Below are 23,111 nucleotides of genomic sequence, written 5' to 3' on the forward strand. Positions count from 1 at the left end.
TATCCTGTCGTTCCTATCGTTCCTATCGTTCTTGTTCTCTCTTTTCCATTTGCACATTTCGTCCTGCTCTCCTTTCGATATCATTTCGACCGGACTATTTCGGTCCGGTCACGCTTTAATTGATAATGGAAAGCTGTCGTGTCACTTTCGCGCTTGCCCGATCCACCTGCCGAGTTTACTTATACAACGATTTTATCACAGAGAGATCGTTTCGAATATTCACATTGCATCACATTCATGTGATTCGTTGTCAAATATTTTTACACAGTTATAGCTTCCCGCTATTTAATTAATATAGTGAAATTTAATTAATGTAATTGTAGTTAATTATATAAATTTAGAATAATTTGTATAAGATGTGGATGTTTTAGATGTGGATGTTATTTAATTAAGAGGCTGCTTATATGCAACGGAATTTAATTAAGTTATTTAATTAAGAGAGCCGCTTATATGCAACGGAAAACAGTGATAACAAATTTCGACAAACATTTGACAAACATTTCTATGATTTCGATTTGATATTTCGATTTTTAAGAACTCAATTATACTAATGAGATGTTGTCGTTAGTTCACGTCAGATTGTTCCATTATGTTATAAGAATTATAAATTTAACGTTTTGCCTAAAGAAAATTGGGCATTATAATTGGATAAATAAAACGTACATTTTGTACAACATAGGCACCGTTACGCAATTATTGAAAAGTTAGTCCTTTACTATTGAGACGAATATATACATATGTGTGTCAAATCTTTTTCCTTGTAAAAAGAATGTACAATCAAGTTGAAGACTAAAAACTGCCCATTATGAAGGTGCAATCATATAAAACTATTAAAAACTATTAAAAACTATTAAACTATTAAAAACTATTAAAACTATTAAAAACTATTAAAATGCATCAAATTGTACCAATAGGATACATAGTGGTAACATGTAGATGATCAGATACCATACAATTAAAAATTGATTTGATTTGATTATTCTTATTGAAGTTGTCGTTGGGCGATTAACTTCGAGATAGTTTATTCTAAGCGATCGACGGACGCGTCCGATCTTTTCCATATACCAATTTCGGACAGTTCTACGGAAAGCTCTTGATGGATGAACTCTCATTTGAGTAGGATATTTGCATGCCAGGTCGCATGGCATGGCTTAGTCGTCGCTACAGCTACAAGTGGTCAATCCCTATACAATTCTCCGAAAGCGATCACTTACCGCGCGTACCTAATGCACACCACCTAAAAGGAAAGCGTAGCTCTACTCACACGTGGCTCTGCCGAGCGATTCGGATACAATTAAATCGATATTCTTTCTTTCTAATTATAATTCTAATTATATTCTAATTATATTCTAATTATATTCTAATTATATTCTAATTATAATCACCTGCGACGTGATTATATTCTAATTATAATCACCTGCGTACATCTTTCATTCGGAATGAAGTAGTAAATTTAGCAGTTAGATTAAATAAAAGATTGAAAAGAAACGCGGTCTTCTTGGTCCCAGAGAAGCCAATATTATATGATTATAATGAAGGAATTGTTATGTTATAGAATTTCGCAATTGTCCGGATATTAAATGTATTTCGATTGTCTCTAGTGAGATTTATTTTGTACACTATATATATGTATGTGTGTATATAGCGTATGAATGATGGTGATTAATAATTTGACGAGACGCAAGAAATAGAAATAGAAATAATTCAAAATGCTATATCTTGATTGGGACTCTGGAGCATGGCGTTGCGTTTTAAATAAAAAAGCTACTCGAAATATAAGATAATTTGTTTTCCGATGGGCCGCGAGTTTATCCAAGCAAGAGTCCATTGATTTTTCGTTCACGATTCTATGTCTGGCGTGGAAAATTTAATTACGATAAAAATTATTTACGAATACGTGAATAGAACGATCGAGAAGTAACGTATGATGAAAAAGTAGAACAGGAAATGTATAAAATACATCGACACAAAAATAAACGTGCGCAAAGGTGAGAGTTACGTTTATTTTATTCTTCTTTCTTTTGAATCTCTAGATAGTGTTACGATATTTTCTCGTATTTCGTTTTATAAGAATTATTATAAAACAAAGCGAAAAAAAATTTATATATTATATTATAAATTCGCTCTAAAGAAATACGATAGAATACGGAGGTACAATATTTTACGTTTTAAGTAGATTATTTGTTACTTCTTAAAAAAAATTATATTTTGAACTTTTACATTTTATTTTACGTCTCTCTAACATATGGTTTGCGATATTTACAATTTTAATTTTATTGTGCTAGTGCAGAGAGAAGAAAGGGAAGACTATTTCCAATTAAGTACGTATATTGTATAATAGAAAGAAAAAAAGAAGAAATGATTACAACTTTTATTCACGTGAAAGCTGTGTTAATGTTTTTAAATGAAAATAAATAAATGAAATAAAAATAATTATTAGATAATTAAATGGATATTCAATGTAAACGATATTCAATATGATAAACGATGTTACATATTGATTTGTTTCTAGTTTTGTTTCTTTTTGCAATTTCAGTTTTTTTTTGCAAATATACAAAAAAATGTATTTTCATTTGTTCTAAATATTTATGTAACTGTTTCGTTTTTTAGAGGCAGAATAAAAGATAACACTATCCTTGAAATCTCTTAATTAGAATATATTTTATTATAGAATAAATTTTAAGTGGAGTAGAAATCGGTTTTGTATGGAGATCGATTATATAAATTATTGAGTAAAAAAAAAAAAATAAATCGAAGAGCGGTCAAAGTTTCTCTCTTAAATGATATATGATACTATTTATAGTGATTTATACGACATACTCTCGGAACTTTTGAGATAACTTATATTTTCAAGATCTTTCATCTTTGTTCGAGAAAGAAAAGGTTATATTTATGGATTATATTACAATAACATTATTAATATATCAAAGTTTAATTAATTTGTGTTTTATTATATCGCATAAAAACGTTATGAATTAATTAACAATTTATTATAAAAAAATATTACATTTGAATCAAGCATGAGATTGCCAGTTAGATGCAATTTATCGAATCTCTATTCTTCTGAATTTGCGAAATTGTTGAAATGTTTAAATGTAATAAATAAATAAATCGGAGAAAATGGAACGCAGAATGAGCGATTTATTTTGTTTTCACATAAGTGGAATGTAAAATTTAACGACGATAATACGCATGATAGATAGGCATAGTAGTACACAGATTATAATCGAAGTAAGTTATATTTATATATTTAATTACATTTAAGAGTCATGACAGTCATGAATTTATTAAGTTGTAAAAGTTTGAACAGTTATTTTTACAGAATAACTGATAATTATTAGCTGGCTTTCTAACTAATTTTTCTTCTACATGTGTTCAGATTTTTTTCAGGAACAAAAGTAAAATTGGACAGCTGAGGATGTAACAATGTTCGTATACGAATCCATTACCAGAAAGGGTGCCTGGAGGGTGAGAATACATGACCGGTTTCTATAGGATGAGGATCGCTTTCAGATACTATCGCCGTTGGTAAATTCGATGGCCGTTAATACCTGCCGATATTAAGTAGAGTGTGCTACCGGTGTAATTAGTTGATGTCCCTTTACATCGTTACATCGCCCGAAGCGATCTCATTACCCTGCTCGAATTTGCGCGACTTTGAATTATATGGGGCGATAGAGGCAATCGTGCGCGCGCGCGCGCGATCACATCGTTTTCGACTTAATTTGTGGCGAGAATATCATTGTAGTTTATAAAACGGGAGGGAAGGAAATTTAATGATAATTGAATGATATAATTAAGCACGTCGGTATTATTTTTATTTCATTCACGTTACTGTTTCGAGAAGTAGTTTATTATTTTCTTGGTAGCTTTTGTTTCGACGGGGGAGGATTTTTAGCGCTTTTCAACGCGTTTCAAGCTAAGTTATGGCAGTATACAGTTATGACGGTCTCTATTCGAATTTATATTTCAAATTGAGCCGAAGCAGCAGCAAGTATCAAGAAGTAGGTTACCGGAAGTTCGTCTTAGCGTCTAATAATCTTTAGCATTTTGATATATGCCGACAATCGACAGCCTCTCTCACTTATATTCAAAAAAACAAAAAAAAACTTTGCTGGTAACTTTGCCTATTTCAAAAAGTGACGCTTCAGTCGATGTTCTTCTTCAGATATTGACTCTCCGCGATATTCCCAGTAGTTGATTAATGATTTTTGTTAATTGACATTTCATGTGGTTTGTTAGATATTCCGAACGTAAAGCTGATGATTCAAAGTTATAGATTTGATTAACAGCTCGTACATGAGATTTCTTTAACTATTATTATGACATAAAGACTCGCAGAGAAAATACATTTCCAAGACATAGAAATTGAAACGTGATTCCGGCATTAAACAAATGTCAATCAATCTAATTATGCGACTTATCTATATATTATCTATAATATATAGATTAAACATGCCGTATCTTTACGATCTTAGCATTTATTCCGGTTGTGTGTCGTTCATGGAATGTCTCCGAAAAAACGGAGACGCGTGCTTCCAAGGATCACACAATCGAAAAGCATTTGCGGAATCGTCACTTGCGAGAAATCCGAGATTCGGAAATCGTACGAGACGGCGATGAATTAGAATCGCCAATCATTGATCGGAAGACGCGATAGCGCCGATAAGACTCGACTTCACGAGTTTGGTAGATAAAATGATAAACTCTGCGTCGCACGTCATGAGCGCATTTTTGGTTCTAAATATGTCTAAGTATTACACAATTGTTTATAATATATGATACGATATACGATATGTATTATATGTACATAAAATATATATATCATTTATAATGAAATCAGAATAAGATTTGCACATATTGCACATAAAAAGAGTTGAAAAAAAAATATATATCGTAATTAAATTTGTTTGTAAATCAATTTGTAGATTAAGATAGGTTTAATGCGTAAACCGCTGACGTTTTCGTTTTGAAATATTTATATGTTGTGTGTAATACATTCAACAGAAAATTATGAATTAGCCGAAAGATTTCGGCTAATTCATAATTTTTTAATCATGTAAAAATTCTCTTATTTCTTATGTCAAGCTGTTTTATCCACGAGTCACATGAAACGTTGAATGTCTTTACTATATCTCCACATTTCTAGATATAGTATCGTGTCGTTTTAGCGAATAAATTATTAATGATTTAGCCTTGTAATGTTTGGAAAACATTACATTTCAGCAACAAATATTTATTTTATATAAGAGAAAAAGAAATAGAAAAGGACTTTCAGTAATCAAAGAAATAGTAATTTTTACGAGATTCTTGTTCACGTACCAGCTTTCAAAAAGTTCAAATATGAGCTGATTTACTCAGCTCGATTTTAAATTGCAAGTTGATAACTGCGCGACATCGACATTGGTTGGATAGTTTGTTGAATTCGAGAAACTCTCGCAATTTCGAAATCTCAAGGTTTGGAGAATCCCAATGTTTATCAAGTGAAGATTATCAAACTTGAAAGTTGTTATCTGGAACTTGGCAATATTAATAAAGTTCATATTAATAAAGTTTCGTATTTTTTATCTTATATTTCTACAATTTCCAACGAGCATTATATAAATTCTAGAAACCATTGAATTATAAAAAAGATGCGCGCACATGCAGACATACACAATTTTTTAATTTCATTTATAAATTATTTAATAAATAATATTTTATGATATGTGTACAAATCTTTTTCCGAGATTTTTAGAAAATATAAATAATTATACGAGTAGTTTAATTAAATTTCTTTATATGGCATCTTCCTTTGTATTTAATACTACTAAACTAAAAATGTTGGATATTTTGAATGTACATTGCCTATATTATTATTATTATTATTATTTATACCGGGCCTGTCCAACACTTTACTTGTGAGTTAAATCTCTCTATCGCTTTCATCCCTCGTCCTGTTGAAGTGGACAGAGAGAAAATAAAAAAAGATAAATATAAATAGAATCTCACGAATTAAGTTTTGGATAGGTCTGATACTGTATAATTTTTAACACATATTAAATGGTGTCTGTTGAAGAGAATGTTTAAAAATGGCAATAGTAAATCTGAGAAGTATCGCGATATCTTGGTCATAATCAGTTATACATAATATTTGCTGGTGGCGGTGATAATCATTGCGGATTTCCAAAGAAATCAATATACGGAATATTCAAAGAGAGATATGGTATTATGATAGATTCCCTTCCGATAAAGTTTGCGAACTATAAACCGCGAACTGTGAAGCTTGGCTAAGGAGAAAGACAAAGGACCTTCGCGGCAAGCCGATTAACTGATTGTGCTCGGCATAGAAATCGGGTTTGTACTAAGAACACGTATTCACGTTATGTATTCCACTATACATATATGCTTTGCATAAATTACTTCCAAATTTACGAGTAAGATTAAAGACGGATAATTTCATACAGAGAATAATTATAATTTGGATCAACTTTATATAAAAATACTTGTAAAAATGAACCTTGTAAAGCGAAGATATTTGGCGACTTGTTGCATTTTATATTCACATTCTTGTTCTTAATTTAATGTGTGTGTGTGTGTGTGTGCGCGCGCGCGCGTGTGTGTGTGTATACATGAACAAGAATACTGGATATATCAAAGCATATCGCAATACGGTTTAAATTGTTTGCTTTTTATATTATTTGCCGGAGTGAAATAACGAATAAAAGTATCCGTAAAAGTGTAAAAATAAAGAATTTGTATCATTATTTTTTTTTTATTCAGTCTCATAAAATGACGATATGCAACGTAAGGAAAGTAACCTAAAAGAGTTGTAGAAAGTCGTAGAACGATCGACACCAAACAAATTTGCAATACTTGCAATATCTTAACGCTAAAAATATTGATGAAAGTATTTCGATCATAATAATTATTAAGATGTTTTTTTTTAATTTTAACTCGGATGTTAGAGTGGCTATTATAAATTTTATTTTATTTTTTTTTTCCAAGACTTGTTAATGTGGTGTTGTACGTCTTGAACGAAGAAGCTTTAGAATTTTAATATTACAATAGAATACAATCCATGTAAATTAATCTAGGCATTAATACTTCTCTGTTAATAAAAACGTAATCGCTCGATTCACTCGATTTTCAAACGCATATATTCTGCATACTCTGCATATTCTCTGTTTACTCACTAAACACTATAATAATGTTAAATTTATATATAAAAACTTTTTTATCGAATAATTCTAATGATATTACGAATATTATATGTGTAATATTATGAACTTTTCCGTCATATCGTTTTTATTTCTATTTCAATAGAAGAAATATCGACGATGCTGATATCATTCACTCTAGCTTTATATTTTACGCTTAAATGGCTTGGAATCCCCGTGGAAACTCGATGCGTACGGTGCGGTGCATTTCCACTGACCACGAGTTAGCAGTTGGCTACACTACATTACCGGTGCATTCGTTCATCTTGCGTTAGTTGGTCGTCGACAGGCCGCAATGTTTACCGGGCACTCTCCGATACACAGCTTTGATTGTCTCTCGGTCAATTAGAACTTCAGGGGTGGTTCAGCTATTCATACGGTAGAACGTAGAACTTTGAACTGTCGAACGGACAGTCCTGTTAGTCCTGTTATTAGATTGGGATAAATCTCTTCGAGAAGCAATAATGTCTTTCAAGAATAAGTTCAATATTTTTTTAATTAAATAATTATCAAGATAACTAGATACGATGATAGGCGACGGAAAGATGACACACACTAGGTTTAGATTTCGAAGATTTAAGATTGTACTTATGAATTTGTCATGTAGCGCCAATGTGGTTTATTCTTCCAATGATTATTCTTTTAATTATTATAAACGTTAATTATACTAAACGTAAATAATTATATGACAAATTTCACAAGTATATGATCTCTCTTTCAGATTCAGCCATTGTTTTATCTGTTTTTTTTCACTTACTTTTACATCTGTGTTAATTAAGCAATATTTTACAAAAGCTAGAAAATTTGATACATAATAATGATTCGAATTGAGATGCATAATATGATAGTATTCCTACTATTAATGCCTTCAAACAATCTATAATTTATTTTAAAATCAATTTGATTTATATCTTTTAACGTTTGGAAATTCGTATATTGCAATATTATATTATTATATGTTGCATGCGTTTGTTGTATAATATATGTATAATATGTGTACATACACATTTATGTACCAACGTATGTTCAAATATCGAGAGGAATAACGTAGAATTATATATTATGAGAAATTAAACGAAATGTAGATAAATGTAGATTTTAACGTGATGATTACAGAGGGATTAAAAAATTATCTCTATTTTCTTCTAAAAGTTTAATAATATTCATATCGATACGAGGCAATTTTTTAGAGAAAGCTAAGGCTTTCTTTTTATAAAAAGAAATAATTTGCAAAACACTCTGTGGAATTTATTCATCCGAGAAAGTAATACTAAAGCGATTACTAAATTACCATTTTTGTAATTTTTTATTTTAATCGCAATAATATCTTTTTTCCCAAGAGATTATTTAAATTTCATTCGTTGACACATTTTTAGAAAAGATACGTTTAGTAGAAAAGAATCGTTTAGTATAATATATTTGTTTATCTTTTTCAATTTTGTAAAGATTATATTTCTGAGCATTACGATGGCGAAGGATATTCTACCGTTTGAAATTTTTGAGAAACTGTTATTCAACAACTTTTATTTAAAGCATTACTAATATAATTAAAAATAATAAGTTCTGTAATTTTTAATGTTTTTAAATTTTTTGTAAGTATATCGCTCTATCTTAATTTATCCGAAAAAATTTTCTCATCTCAATTCTTCCTAAGTACATATGAAACTAATTTTTTATCAATGTAAGATTTGACCGTTTCCCTTTTTCACTTTTTTGTAATTTATTTTAGCCAGTAATTTATTTTAGCCAATTTGTTTGCTCTTCGATCGTACTCCTTCGCGGTCGTCAACCGCGAATACATTATTCTCTCTTTTCATCGACCAAATGAAATCTTCATGGTATAATGAATGGCAGACATTGATTGTTATTTCGATAGAGCGTATAATTATTGATATTGATATACTTGATCTATTATCAGTGCACGTGCGAGTGTATGGTTAATTAAGTTTATTACATATTATATATTTTCACATTAAAAATGTAGATTTGTAGATTTTCTTGTGATTTGATGAATATCCTGTCTATGTAGAGAGCGTCAATATAGTCAACTTTATCTTTCCGCGTTTTTTTAGCGTTTTTTTTTTTTTTTTAGCCTGAACGCGGCTTAGACACATTTCGCGTCCGCCATAGTCGGACCAGGTACACACTAAATAATTACTCTCGCTCTTATCGGACGGAATACCTCGGTTTACTTACGGAGGCGAAACCTCGCCTTCTTACTTTTCATGGTTTTATCGGGAGTTTAAAGCACCAGGATTTAACAGTACACCGGTGATAAGCGCTTTTTGCACCGAGACATTTAGGCAGCCCAATTTAGCACCCCTCGTCATCATCCCCAGTAGTAACGAACTTTGTCGAGAGAGTCTGGAATTAGATGAATCGCAAACAAAGAGAGAGACACTGGCATATTTGCTCATGCATCGACGATTTGTCCTGAGTACACGTGTGCGTTTCGTACGTACGCATACTCGCACACGTACACGTACATGTACACGTGCGCTCGCATAAGCGTACAACGATTTTGCGTAAATACGTAGATACGTAGGTACGTGCTACGTGTGATGCGATGTGACGTTGGTAATGTTAAACAACCGATGTCGACCGATGTAATTGTCATAGAGAGACTCCCCATCTCCGGAGTTTCATCGAGAAGCATCATCATTCGCTAATGCAGCAATCAAGAGAGATTTCACATGCACAAGTATCTATGGTAGTCGATTCTCCGGATAATGCTTTACGCTCACGACGGAAAACACCGAAACGGAAACGTCGAGAAGTTAAATGTCACGATTCTCGGATTACTCGGGATTAGGAGACGTTTTCGTTTTGTTGTGTATCGAATTAAATTTGATGGATCGATGCGAATGTGATACGAGATATAATAGTATTCCCAATTATCTTTTAAATGTGAAAATATATAATTTTTATATGACGTAATTTTTATGACGTAAGACGACACTACGTATTATCTTGCAGGCAATTTAGATAAAGCATTTTCTTGTCCCTCTCTCTCTCTCTTATATGTATAATAATAATAATTAGATAATATACTATCGTGTACAGAAAAATATGTGTGCGCATGCGTATGTAGAATCAGATATCCGCAGACATCGGTATATAATCATACGATATGGATGTAGATGTAACAGAAGATATATAAAAATTTCTTATATAAATTATTCCTTACTTACTTGGAAGCTTATCAAAACAAGTTTCCATTAGTATCGTATATGGTGGTTGCTATGTAGTTATATATGCGTGAAATGTTTCAAGTCTGTCTATGAGAGATACGTACATTTTCAAAGGGACGTTAGCCCTCATATATAAATTCAAGATCTTCTCTCGCCAAGTTTGGCTTAGTGCGATGACCAACTAGCATCGCAAGCACTTTCGCGTGCTTGTTTATTGCCGTCGACATCGCATCGGCCGTCGTAATTTGTTCTTTCATCGAGCTGTAGCGATGCGCGGGGGATTAAATCCCTAATCGTCGCATAAATCTTACTTCGCTCGGGCGGTAAGCCTACGGCGTGTAAATGCAGCGCGACGGATGGGAGGGTACGAGGACTACGAGGTGAAGCCGCATGTAAATGCTTTGACAAACCACCCTCTATGCGCGTCCACCCCGTTTGCTCCCTTGCTCGTTTTTCTCGCTCTTGCTCTCTAGTCTGCTCTGCAGTATCCGGCGTGGCTTCCCGCACGTACGCGTATGTGCGAGGACGAAACAGGTGGGTAGGTGGGTAGGTGGGTAGGTGGGTAGGTGGGTAGGTGGGTAGGTGGGTATATGCACAGTGACCTGAGCAACTAGGCAACAGGAGCTGCCAGGTGCGGCACGACGGCGCGGCATCCTATCATTTCCTCATTATCTTCTCAAACATGGCGTCCCGCTTGTTTCCACTCCTCAATCGCATTGCCGACGTATCGGGCATACCGATCGACTAGTTAGCTCATATTGCAAGCGCTCCTTGCGATCCGAGCATCGATTATTCGTCATTCTGAGCGCAAACGCTTTTCGTTAGATCAGAATTTCGCAATTTTTAGCAAAAACGTTCCCGCAGAACGAAACAAATATATATAGCTTTTCGGAATTTGTAATTATTTTATATATACGCATATATAAATATAAATGTAACGCGTTTGGTACTATTTTAATAAATATTGTTTTGGATATTTTTTTCGTGTTTTATAAAAAGAATGATGTAGGATTTAACGTTTGAGATTTGTATTTCGACGATAACATTAAGGATACGCTTCATGCGTATTATTTGAAGCAAGTCTACGTAACATGTCAAAACATGATCATTTGTAACACCTGCGTTACGCAGCACATTCGTATCATTTAAATAAATATAGTTTTGCTGCACGTTACCAATATTTATTCAATGCTTTGAAATGATAAACGTTTCAAAAAATGTTTCAAATTTACGTCACATCACATCTAGTTGATTGTTCAAGAATTAGCGTAGTAAATAATAAGAGGTACCTTATTGAAATTAAAGATTATGTTAATATGTTTTTAAAACAAGAATAAGTGTTCGTGTAAACCAATTTTTATAAAATTATAGAATTGTGTGTTTCATATCAATACTTTCTCACCAATATGATTGAATTACAGGGACTTACATCCCGTAAGTCGAGGTCAATCACTCAGGAGATAAATGTCAAAAAGAAGAGATAATTTTTGTGAGTTTTATAACATAAATATATTTAAAGCCAAATAAAAGTTACGGACTGCTTTAACATCTATCCATGTATGTATTACGTGAGCGAATTGTACGATCCTGAGTTTTTCCAAGGGTTGCTAAGCGGGCTGTACCTCGATACTTACCTGAGGCACTCTGAGTGGTGCTAAAACTCGCAACTTTTATTTAACTTTAATTATGTTATAAAATTCATAAAGATCATCTCTTCTTTCAATTTTGACAAAAAAACTCGAAAGCAAAGCAATTTCAAATTTCAACGTAAAAATGAAAATAACTCGAAAACAACATATTTTTGGACCTATGTTTATATAAACTTTCTTTCTTGTTTTGGCGTCTCTATTTGGGTTCCTATATCTCCTAAATGATTGATCTCGACTCACAAAATATCCTATATACTACCGATAATTTTACGATTTTTTGATAAAATTTCAAAAAGATTTTGCTGGAACATAACAAGAAAATTTATATCAGAACATACATTAAGATGTGTTGTGTGTGTGTGTGTGTGTGTGTGTGTGTGTGTGTGTGTGTGTGTGTGTGTGTATCCGTTTGATTTATTCACGTACGTGTACTTGTCTGCGTATTAATTCTTTAAAATGTTATTTTACTCGATGATTTTATATAATGGATATCAATGTTTACTTAAATGTGATAGATAATACGATATGTTTCTACGAGTACATGTACATTATGACGTTCATATTATGGCAGAGATAGCGTGATGAGTTTTTTTTTTTTACTTGGAGTTTGAAGTTCTCTTGGATAGTTTCTTTCTTGATTAAAACCGTCCTGTTTCCCTCGAATAAAACTTGCTCAAATAATGCGACAACTAAACTACGCGGTTGACAAGCACGCCTCGAGCATAGACAAACTTCTTGCACGCTGTCCGCGTAATGCTCTTACTGTTCTCTAATGCTAGATAAGTTTTACCTTAACTCGAGCCTAATAACAGTTGCGAAGCACAAATTCAATCAATTTATTCAAGCCGACGTTAACATGTTCCGATAAATTATCGTTGAATAAGTTATTCGTATAATACATGTTGACAATTTAAGTTTTTCTAGCAACTTTTCCAATGCAAATGTCATCATAATCTTAAATGGCTTTAAGAAAAGCTTCACAAAGTTCATACGTATTATATATCTGATAAGAGAGCGTAATTTTTCATTTTTTCATTTAACTTTTCATTTAATTATTCGTTTAAAGAAAAAAGTTACATAAAATAATTGAGCTTTATTAATTTAAATGTGAAAAGAAAGAAGAAGTATCATATCTATCTCTTTTGTTTTATCGTTTGATAAAAATTTTGGTGTTAGTTTTGGAAAGATCAAAGAAACAATGATGATTTAAGTAAAGTACAGAAACATATAAGAGCATAGGAATAATATTACCGCGCAGTAAAATGATGGATTTCGGTAAGACGGAATTTGCGAGAAGAAAATGTAGAAATGGAAACGTGCTGGAGAGAGCGGGAAAAAACAATGTACTTATTGTTATTAACTCTCACCATTTCTCTTGACCGTTTGCCGAAGCAACAGCCCCAAGGTGTGAGAAAACTCTCAGAACCCCCTGACCTACTTTCTTTTCTGTTGAAATATCTTCTTAAGGAATTTGACGGCCCCTTTCTCGCAATTATACGATTGAGTATCACGTTCCTGAAATACATTATTTTAATTTCTCTGTTGCACCCCAAAAGTGCAATAATTTTCAAAAAAATAAAGTATCTATTTTGATCACTTGATTAACCGATAAGAATAATTCCGTTATATGTACTTATACTTTCGTTTCTGATTTATTAAGAATTTTGCAACTTTCCCATTTTTCAATTTTCGAAATGAATAATTTCGACATTAGACGCACTGAGAAAAAAATGCTGTTGAATCAATAGCATAGTCTAATTGGAAATAATTTTGTTAATTCAATGACATTATTATAATGAAACAGTATGTAATGCTCTTGTTCTTTTAATAATTGATCAAGATCTTCATTTCATTAATAATGTCATTGAATTAACAAAATTATTTCCAAATAGACTAATGCTGTTGATTCAACAGCATTTTTTTTCTCAGTGCGGTTTAACGCTCGATTCAGTAAAATTAATTTACTCTATCGAGTTACATAATTTATAAGAATTATTTTTATCAGGCGTTTTTTTCGTAGGCACATTTTTCTTTCTCGCAACAACAAGCAGAAGATCATGAGTGATTATGTTTTGTGATTGTATCACGATTAAGCGTATAACGCGATATCGGACAATTAGTTTATTCCTTCGCTTTTCTCTTGTCTTTTTCTATCATTTTGAACTGAATCGATAAAAAAACAAAAGTATGTACCAGTAGAAAGTATCAACGGAATTGCGAATGGTGTGCAAACGCTGCTGACGATTGTCGCGGATTAAAAAAGTTCACGCTAAGAGGAACCGGATACCGAGATGAGAAGAAGGAATTTCGATGAACGAGAAACTCGCACGCGGACAGGGAAAATCCAGCTTCTGCACGGCGTGTGACAGAATGTGTTTACGTCATTAGGAATCCATCATAATTTGTATCTACAGGTATATACGCATCGTATACGTGTTTTTTTTTGTCGCGTTTCGTTTATCCCGGATCCAATATCAGCTTCCGCATCGGTGGAAATCAAATTAACGCATGCTATTCAAAGATTGCATATCGATCTGTATAAAACCGGACAGAAAAATCGAATAGTTCTATATGTCGTTATAAAGAAACTAAAATAAAATCGAAGAGAAGCGACCGAACTTTAGGAAAAAAATTCTTGCAAGAAAGTTTATCATCGAAGAGATTCGCTTCGATCATTGTGATCATGTTGATCATTAGTTGCAATTTATAATTTATTTATTTAAATGTTCCGATTATAAAGATTTAGAAAGATTCTTCTTCTATTCTCTTCTCATCGAACGTTTCCTCATCGAACGTGTACTCCCTTAATATTCCTAATTAATTTGTTCTAGTTATTTGATGAGAATCGTAATTATTGCCGCGTCTATTTGAGGATTAACAGATGTCACTTGTAGCAGAACGCAACAAGGGCTGTCGGCGACTCCGGCCTCTGAAGATAGCTAACAAGTTGGTGGTGTTGAATCGATAGAGATGGGCGAGCCTGGGGTGGATAGGCAGGCAGAGACGAGGTCGTGGTGGCCTCCCCTGCCTGCCTGCCTGCCTGCCACTCTTTACTCGAGCTCTCTTCCCACCTTTTATCCCTGCGTGCAAAACTACCGTCGAAGCTCCACTCTTACACCTTTCTTCGCACCTTTTCTTCCTTCCGTCCCTCCCTCCCCCCTTCCTCTCTTTCTCTCTCTCTCTCTCTACCTTTGCTCCCACCTACTTTTCCTCTTTTCCGACCTCGCCGGCTATTCGTCAAGCTTGAAATCGTGCTGGAATCGCGCGCGCGGCTAAAGCTCCTTTCTTCTCCTTACCTCAGGTTGAGCCTCAGGAAGTTGCCCATAATTGAGTTCTTTTGCATTGGACTCCCATCTGCGACGGGTCCAATGGAAATATGCTTCCATACGCGTATTAAATTCGGAGTGATTTCTTTATTCTACATTGATCAACTTTTTGCACGGATCGCTTTTCGATTTGGTATCAAGTTGAAAAGATAATTTTATCTTGCAGTTATGCAAGATGCATATGCATCTAATCTAAAGAAGATAATCAATTGTTGATAAAATTTTTTAGTACTAGAATTTTTAAGAGTTAGGCCGTCTCAAACAAATTTAAATAAAATTAAATACACAAAAAAAAATTGAGGATCTTTTCAATTAATATTTTATTTATGATTTATGACATACACACACACACACACACACACACACACACACACACACACACACACACACACACAAATCTATTATATGTATTATAGGTTTGAATTATGATATGTGTTATAATATATATTTAAAATTATGTTAAAATGCCTGTCTTATAAAAATTATGTTAAAATTATGTTTAAGTAAATTCAAAAATGAATATTTATTTCAGCAGAAAATAAATAGCAAGATCAAACAAAATTGAAATTGAATTTGAAATAATACAAAATTTCAATTTATATATTTCTGAATATTGTTTCTTATATATTACAAAATATTTTCATGTTATTAGAAATTATTTCCATGTTTTGCGTCCATACTTCTTATTAATTGATGTTTTTCATGAGTAACCAAATCTTTTTAAAGACATGCCTTTGCTCTTTTCATGGATTTTCTTCTTTTTGAACAATTTATAAATTTGGATTGTAAAGGGGTTATGATTTATTTATTCGCAGTTATATTCTTTATAATGGTTACATTGAGATCTAGAAGCGCAAACGAGGTTGAAAAAGTTTCTGTGTAAGATTCATTAGGAGTATCTTTAAGAGAAAGCTGAGAAGCGGATGAAAAGTTTTATGTTCTCTTTACAATTGAAGAAGGGAGAGAAAAGGAGAGCACATTTCTTTTTGGATTATTTCAAGTTTTTGGTTCATTTCGTCATGACCGCATGCAAGTTTAATTTTTTATCTGGCGAATTGTAATAAATAATAAAGACTTGTAATAAATATCCAAGTTATTTACAAGTCGGATTGTAATTTAGATATTATTGAATTATTAACGTTTTTAATGTGTCTATTGACTTCATCGTTGTGAGTTTTGGTAATATTCAATTTATTAATTCTTGAAATTTATTAATTAATTTACTAAATTTCTAACATTTAACACTTATTTATATGATATATAACATTTTAGAGAGAGAGAGAGAGAGAGAGAGAGAGAGAGAGAGAGAGAGAGAGAGAGAGAGAGAGAGAATTACTTTAATAGCTTTCATAAATTATTATAAATTGTTAGATTGATAAAATAATATTAATTAAATCCTGTTTATCGCGAATAATATCAAATTATTATGTGCGTTAAAATTTTACATTTATCCATAGATAAAAATAAATTGTCAAATATTACGTAAATGCAACGTTACCTAATCTCAATTCGTAACTATTTTAGATAGCTGGAGGCACACCACAAACGCTTGAATTTGCTATTGCTAAAACGGCTTTCCTCTCGAAAGTCAATCCGAGTGGAGTTTGTAATGCTATGTCGGTGTTTGCGGTCGAGTCTCGATGCCGTTTCGTTTCTGAGCCACGAATCTGTTTCTCTAACGACTGAATAATTCTCCTCTCTATATCTTTCCGCATGCCACGTCAAAGTTGATCGATAACTCTTCTTATTTATGAGGTTATCTTGTTTAATTTATACGCAAGTAGGTCACCGTTTACACACTGCAATGAGCAATTAATGCTATTGTTTCGAACCATATTATAAGGTATGCAAGATAATTCTATATATATATATATTTTTTTTTTTTTTTAATTATAAGTGGTAATTAAAATTGTTCAGATTGATTTCTGTAACAATATATTCAGTATATGAATAATATATTTTATTTCTATATACACTATCACATATCTAACAAGTTGTTAGCATGCTTAATATAATATGTATAAAAGATCTACATTAACTCATTAAACTGGGATTTTATGATAAATCTATTATTTAATAGTTAGATTGATTAAGATATATATGGAAAAATATATTTAAATTTGTTTGAATAATGTGTTCGTTTCTTCCTTGCTCACCTTTCAATTATTTCTTCTGTAAGATTTTCTCTTATGTCAAATTGGTATTACGCGCGTTTTGCAATGGACCATATCAAAATCTTTTAATTACAATTTCCCTTCTTTTCCTTTTTTTTACTTTTTCAATTTGGAATTGATATTTCTTTAATAAAGAAAAGATAATAGTAATGAAAATAATAACCAAATAAAAATAGACGAATTTTTAATAATCAAGTTTTAGAAATGCAAATTCTGATAGAAGAATTTTTTATTTAATCTTCAACGCATAGTTATCCTAAAAAGTTTAAAATGACTTGAGAATATTCAAGAAATTATTAAGATATTAAATGTAACAAACAGATAATAAGCTTTCAGTAATCGTTTCGATATCTTTGAGAAAAAAATCGATTCCAGAGTTGGCAAAAAAATTAAAAAGTTAATAAAAAATTCTTTCTCTTTCACATACCGTATCTGAGAGATGTCTTACATGTATGGAAGAAATGGAGAATACGTGCGTCAAGTATGATTGCAATTTTTTACTTTGGTGCATACGCATCGTTGCGTCATTGAATAATTTATCGACGTCATATTATCTCGTTGATAATAAAATCACGTCATAGCGGTGCTGTGTTTCGTCAGAAGCGTCAATTTGTTAGCTCGGCTTCTTTTTTGTCCGAAGTGTCCATTAACCTGGAAACGAAAATCACCCCCGGGCGAGTCAACTCGGTTTCTAGTTCTTTGTCAGGCGAAATATTACTACGGTATAGTCTCGTGTAAACTAAACAGGATCTCCGCGCAGTCCTGCGCACGGTGTTTTATGATAAAAGGGGGGAAAAAAAAGAGGAAAGGAAAAGAATAGCATCGTTCGCGAGATTGTCGCTTACAATGCGCGTCGGCCTGCGTCAGACGTAAAACTAGATTTCTCCACTTCTCTCTCAAAGAGATAAATTATCACCCTCGCTCACGTATCTCACATTGAACACACAATTGATTATACAATGATTACCCCTGTCTATTTGTTATAATTGTTCAACATTTTCTACCACCTATTGATAATGTGCTTGTACTCTCTTACTAGCCTCTAATCCCCAATTTATGTTAATATACGATTTTAACAGTAATACAGCGCGCGCGTCTGTGTCTCGGATTTTCGCATTTTAATCAGAACTTTGTGCGTTTCAGTTTTTGCTTCGGTAATAAAAAATGTAAAATTCTCAAATTTTAATAAATTTTAAAACTTACGTTCTTTCTGGTGCGTAAACTCTATATGACAGCACATACACTTGTGACATATTTTTTTAACTTTTTTTAAATACACGTTTTAACAAATACATATATAAATATATGATAATGAAAATTGCATAAAGAGCATTAATATAGTTTCAAATTAAGTTAAATATACCAGCATAGAAATCTATTTGATGGCAAATTTTCAAAAGTGATATTACACACACACACACACACACACACACACACACACACACACGCGCGCGCGCGCGCGCGCGCGCGCGCACGCACTCACACACATACTTATACAAAAAGAGCAAAGAATCACGAAATCTTCGTTTATTTAGCAAGTATCGTGTACTGTTATTCAACTGCAGCTAATCTGGGAATTCTCTCGAAGTGATTGAAATGTCGAAATGCGCGTGCGTATTCAAGAATTCCTAATTTAATTTTAAATTGTTTTCGCATGCATCTGACGCGTTAATTAATAATTTTCAATTTGTTTCGTCTATTGAAAAAATTCGATATATTTGTATCAATCGTTTTGCCGTTCAAATATGTTGTAATCAACTTTGTAATTTTCTCTGAATATAATTTTTCGAAACATCAATATTATAAACTTTTACTACCAATAACTTTTTTTATCTGTTATATATCAATCATATCATTTATTTATTCAATCATATATTTATTTTTAGTGTTATATGTATTACATACAACTTTTATACACGTCAATGTCACGTCTTTTTATAACTTTTATACATGTCTTCATTTATTATTCCAAAAGGAATAATGATTAATGTTCTCGTTTAAGTAACAATATTTCTTCGTATTATGATTTTATCATAAATATACATCGTGATTAAAAAGTAATGCAACAAATTGCACAATACAATATCGTGTAATACAATCGTAAAATGATGCAGAAATCAATATTATTGAACATTTTTACATAATATATGTATTCGCTTTTCCTAATTCCCTCGTTTAATATTCGATTAATACTTATTATTGATGATTAATACTAATGCAGCTATATTTCTTGGATACATAAATTAATTAATTTTTATAATTTGTAAAATGTTTTTTAAAATTGCATAAAATGTATATAAAACACAAAACATTACATTTAAATTAATAAAAGCTTGTTAAAATTTTGGCAAAAAAGTAATTCAAATGGGAGAGCAAAGAGATTTCTTCATATGTGTCTTAAAAGCATGCTATTTTCATTCTGGCAGAATTTAATCTCTTTATTGTCTATTCATCCATTTTCTTTCGTGTGTAGTTTGCATTTGGCATTGTTTGTTGATATATTCTCTTTTACTTCTCTCTCTCCCTCTTTCCTTCTCTCTTCATGTGCGTAGATATTGTGTGTGTGTGTGTGTGTGTGTGTGTGTGTGTGTGTGTGGTGTGTGTGTGTGTGTGTGTGTGGTGTGTGTGTGTGTGTGTGTGTGTGTGTGTGTGTGTGTGTGTGTGTGTATGTGTGGTGTAAAAAAGAAAGAGGGGAGAAATCCGCATTTTATTCCGCGTCATCATCCCGTATTGTTCATTTATTTTTATGATGAAATATCTCCATTTACATATAAAGATGTGTAGAAAATACTTTGATTTACGACTTATGAACATAAAACATTTCTATTGTCATCAATTATAAAAGACTGCTGCGAGTTTTCGAAACTTTTTATGGCTATATCACAAAATTACAGAAACACATTTGTTTTTATTTATTTTGAATAAATGGAAAGAATTATATTTTTGGATACAAAAATAATTTGTATACAAAATATCCAAAGTGTTGCATTATTTGAGAGAATTAAATATAGATTATTTTGTCACAACCGCTAAACGTTTGTGAAAATTATATAATTACATAATGTTTCAAATCCTCCAAGTAGTACTATGTCTATAAAATGTAATAGAAAAATTTTAATTTATCATAATTTATCATACTAGAAAAAAAAATATTAAGATATATATTTTAATATTTTAATTAACATTTTAAAAAAGAATTTTTTCAATTGAAAAATCAAATAATTCTATTTTGAATATGTAGTGGTAATATTTCTATTATTAATCCACCTTAGCTTTCTTACGTGGACTATATTGGAATGCAATTTAAAAGATACTATTATATTTTATTTTTCCAATTTACTTTCTTCTCTCTTAAAGTCTTCCTAATGTTGGATATTGATTAAATAAAATAAAATAAAATAAAATAAAATAAAATAAAATAAAATAAAATAAAATAAAATAAAAGTGTAATTTTTCTTTTAACAAAAAATATTTCGAATAAAGCACATATTTTTCAAAAACATTAAAGAAACTAAATTGTAAATTAAAGCTTACGGTAGATTGGAAAAATGTTATTTGATTTTTTTTTGTTTTAAAACTAAATAATTTATCTTTGGTTCAAGAAGGAAATTTCTGATAAGTAAAGATAATAAAGATAATACGCTGATAATGGTAAAAGTGATTACGCCCATGAAGACATATAAATATCATTAAAATATGTGCGAGATGGGTTTTAACAAAGTAATAGCACGAGCGTGCTTTATTACTGACATAATTGAAGGTGTGTTGCATTCAGAGCCTTGCAATTAAACGAGACTATTTCATTCTAAGTCACGGTGGCATAATTGCAGATATAGAAGCTCGACCACAAACAAAGATGCACCTGATCAAGAGACTTTCATCTAGCGTAACGTGACAGGTTTATGCAGATTGCTCATTCTACAGAGAAAAATATTAATTATATTAATTTACTAAAGATTAAATATTTTGATCCCGATAATTTATGATTCGTAAGATTATAATGATACATTTCAGAGTTATCATAAATATTATTTTACAGTGACAAAATCAAGTCTTTCACATCGGTAATTATCAGTCAAGTACGTTTGTTAATGAAATTGATTTTGAATTTTTTCATTTCTTGAGGAAACAAAATACATGTTATTTTTATATAATATTTTCATATGACATATGCTATTCATATTTTGTAATGAAATTTAATTGTGCTATATGTGACAGGAATAATTATTTTGTTATTAATTAATAATTTTATTATGTTATTAATTTCTCTTATACATAAAGTAATGTAGTAATTAGTAATATAGCAAGAACAAACAAAACTATTTTATATATTTGATTATGAAATGTATATATGTAAATATGTGAATATGTGAAAAAATTAATTGTCGTTATTAAATAGATACATACGCAATATTGTCAAAACGATTTGGATATCTGGAAAATAAATTAAAGTGCACACATATACATAGTCATACCTGTGAGTGTACATGTATCACATTTTAATTTACAACCAATGTCAAAAGACAAGAGCACAGATAGCTCTTTGTAAATTTATATCTTGGTTTTCTAGATTTTCGATGACTTGTTATAAAAATCGATTGCATATCCGCACATATACGCACAGTAATATGTGTGTACAAACATCAATGTCAGCACTATAGCCTCTTGTTTATCGTTGAACACATATTGTTCAATAGGAAATTCTTTATATTGAAAAACTACATTTTCTTTTGAAAGTGCACTTTCTTTGAAGTATCCTGTATGCGATCTCAAAGACGGTGCGGTATGCCCGAGGCATAACACCCTTGTTCGCCAAGAGGGGGATGAAGTTTTCGCGTTTGTGCACGTGTAAGCAGCCGGAAATCCGGAGTTTCACGCCGTAGAGCCAAGAATGCACGATGACGCCGCGTGGTCAACTTTTTTCATTAAATAAATCTGAAGCATTTCTGAAATCGTGTTTCTGACACTTTTGCTGGTAACACTGGACAAAGTCCGTCCGGAGTAGTTGCGTCATGTACACGCAAGCCGGAAACCGGAACAAATTGTCAACTCTGTATAACTCGAGTGCGCACAAAGAAAAGCGTGAAAGTGTCCCCTTTTGAATATAATTACATAAGCTTTACGAGAGAGAAAATAGGTTAACATTTAAAATAAGAGATGCATATGCTTTTAAATAAATTCGCCTTTTTGCGAACTTGGAAATTAATCTGCTAATAATAGCTAGGAATTTATTTAGAAATTCATTTATTAATCGAATAAGGTGAAACGATCTTTCACATTTAATTTGTATATATTGTTTATCATCAATGATTATCGATGGAACCGTAAGGTATACAAGAAAATGTTTTCGATTGCCTATGGATTTATACTTGTTTCTAATAATGTGCATCTAATCATGTGCATTTTAGATCGTTTTGTTATATCGTAAAATCTTTAAAAATATCCTAGTCCATTATTATTTCTTACAAATCTTAGACTTTTCATAAAAATAAAAATAAACGAGTTTTTTTTCATGTCAAATTTTTATCCATCTTTGTCTTTATTTTTATTGTCCCATGGTTATTTCTCGAAA

General features: G+C 31.7%; 1 protein-coding gene across 2 annotated transcripts in view; it reads left to right on the top strand.

Moving 5' to 3' along the window:
* AChE-2 (acetylcholinesterase 2) overlaps positions 1-23,111 on the top strand; it is an 89,208-nt gene that overhangs the window by 44,396 nt on the left and 21,701 nt on the right. The window lies entirely within an intron of this gene.

Source organism: Pogonomyrmex barbatus, unplaced genomic scaffold, assembly GCF_055798465.1.
Source record: "Pogonomyrmex barbatus isolate J1 unplaced genomic scaffold, ASM5579846v1 scaffold2, whole genome shotgun sequence".
NCBI lineage: Eukaryota > Metazoa > Arthropoda > Insecta > Hymenoptera > Formicidae > Pogonomyrmex > Pogonomyrmex barbatus.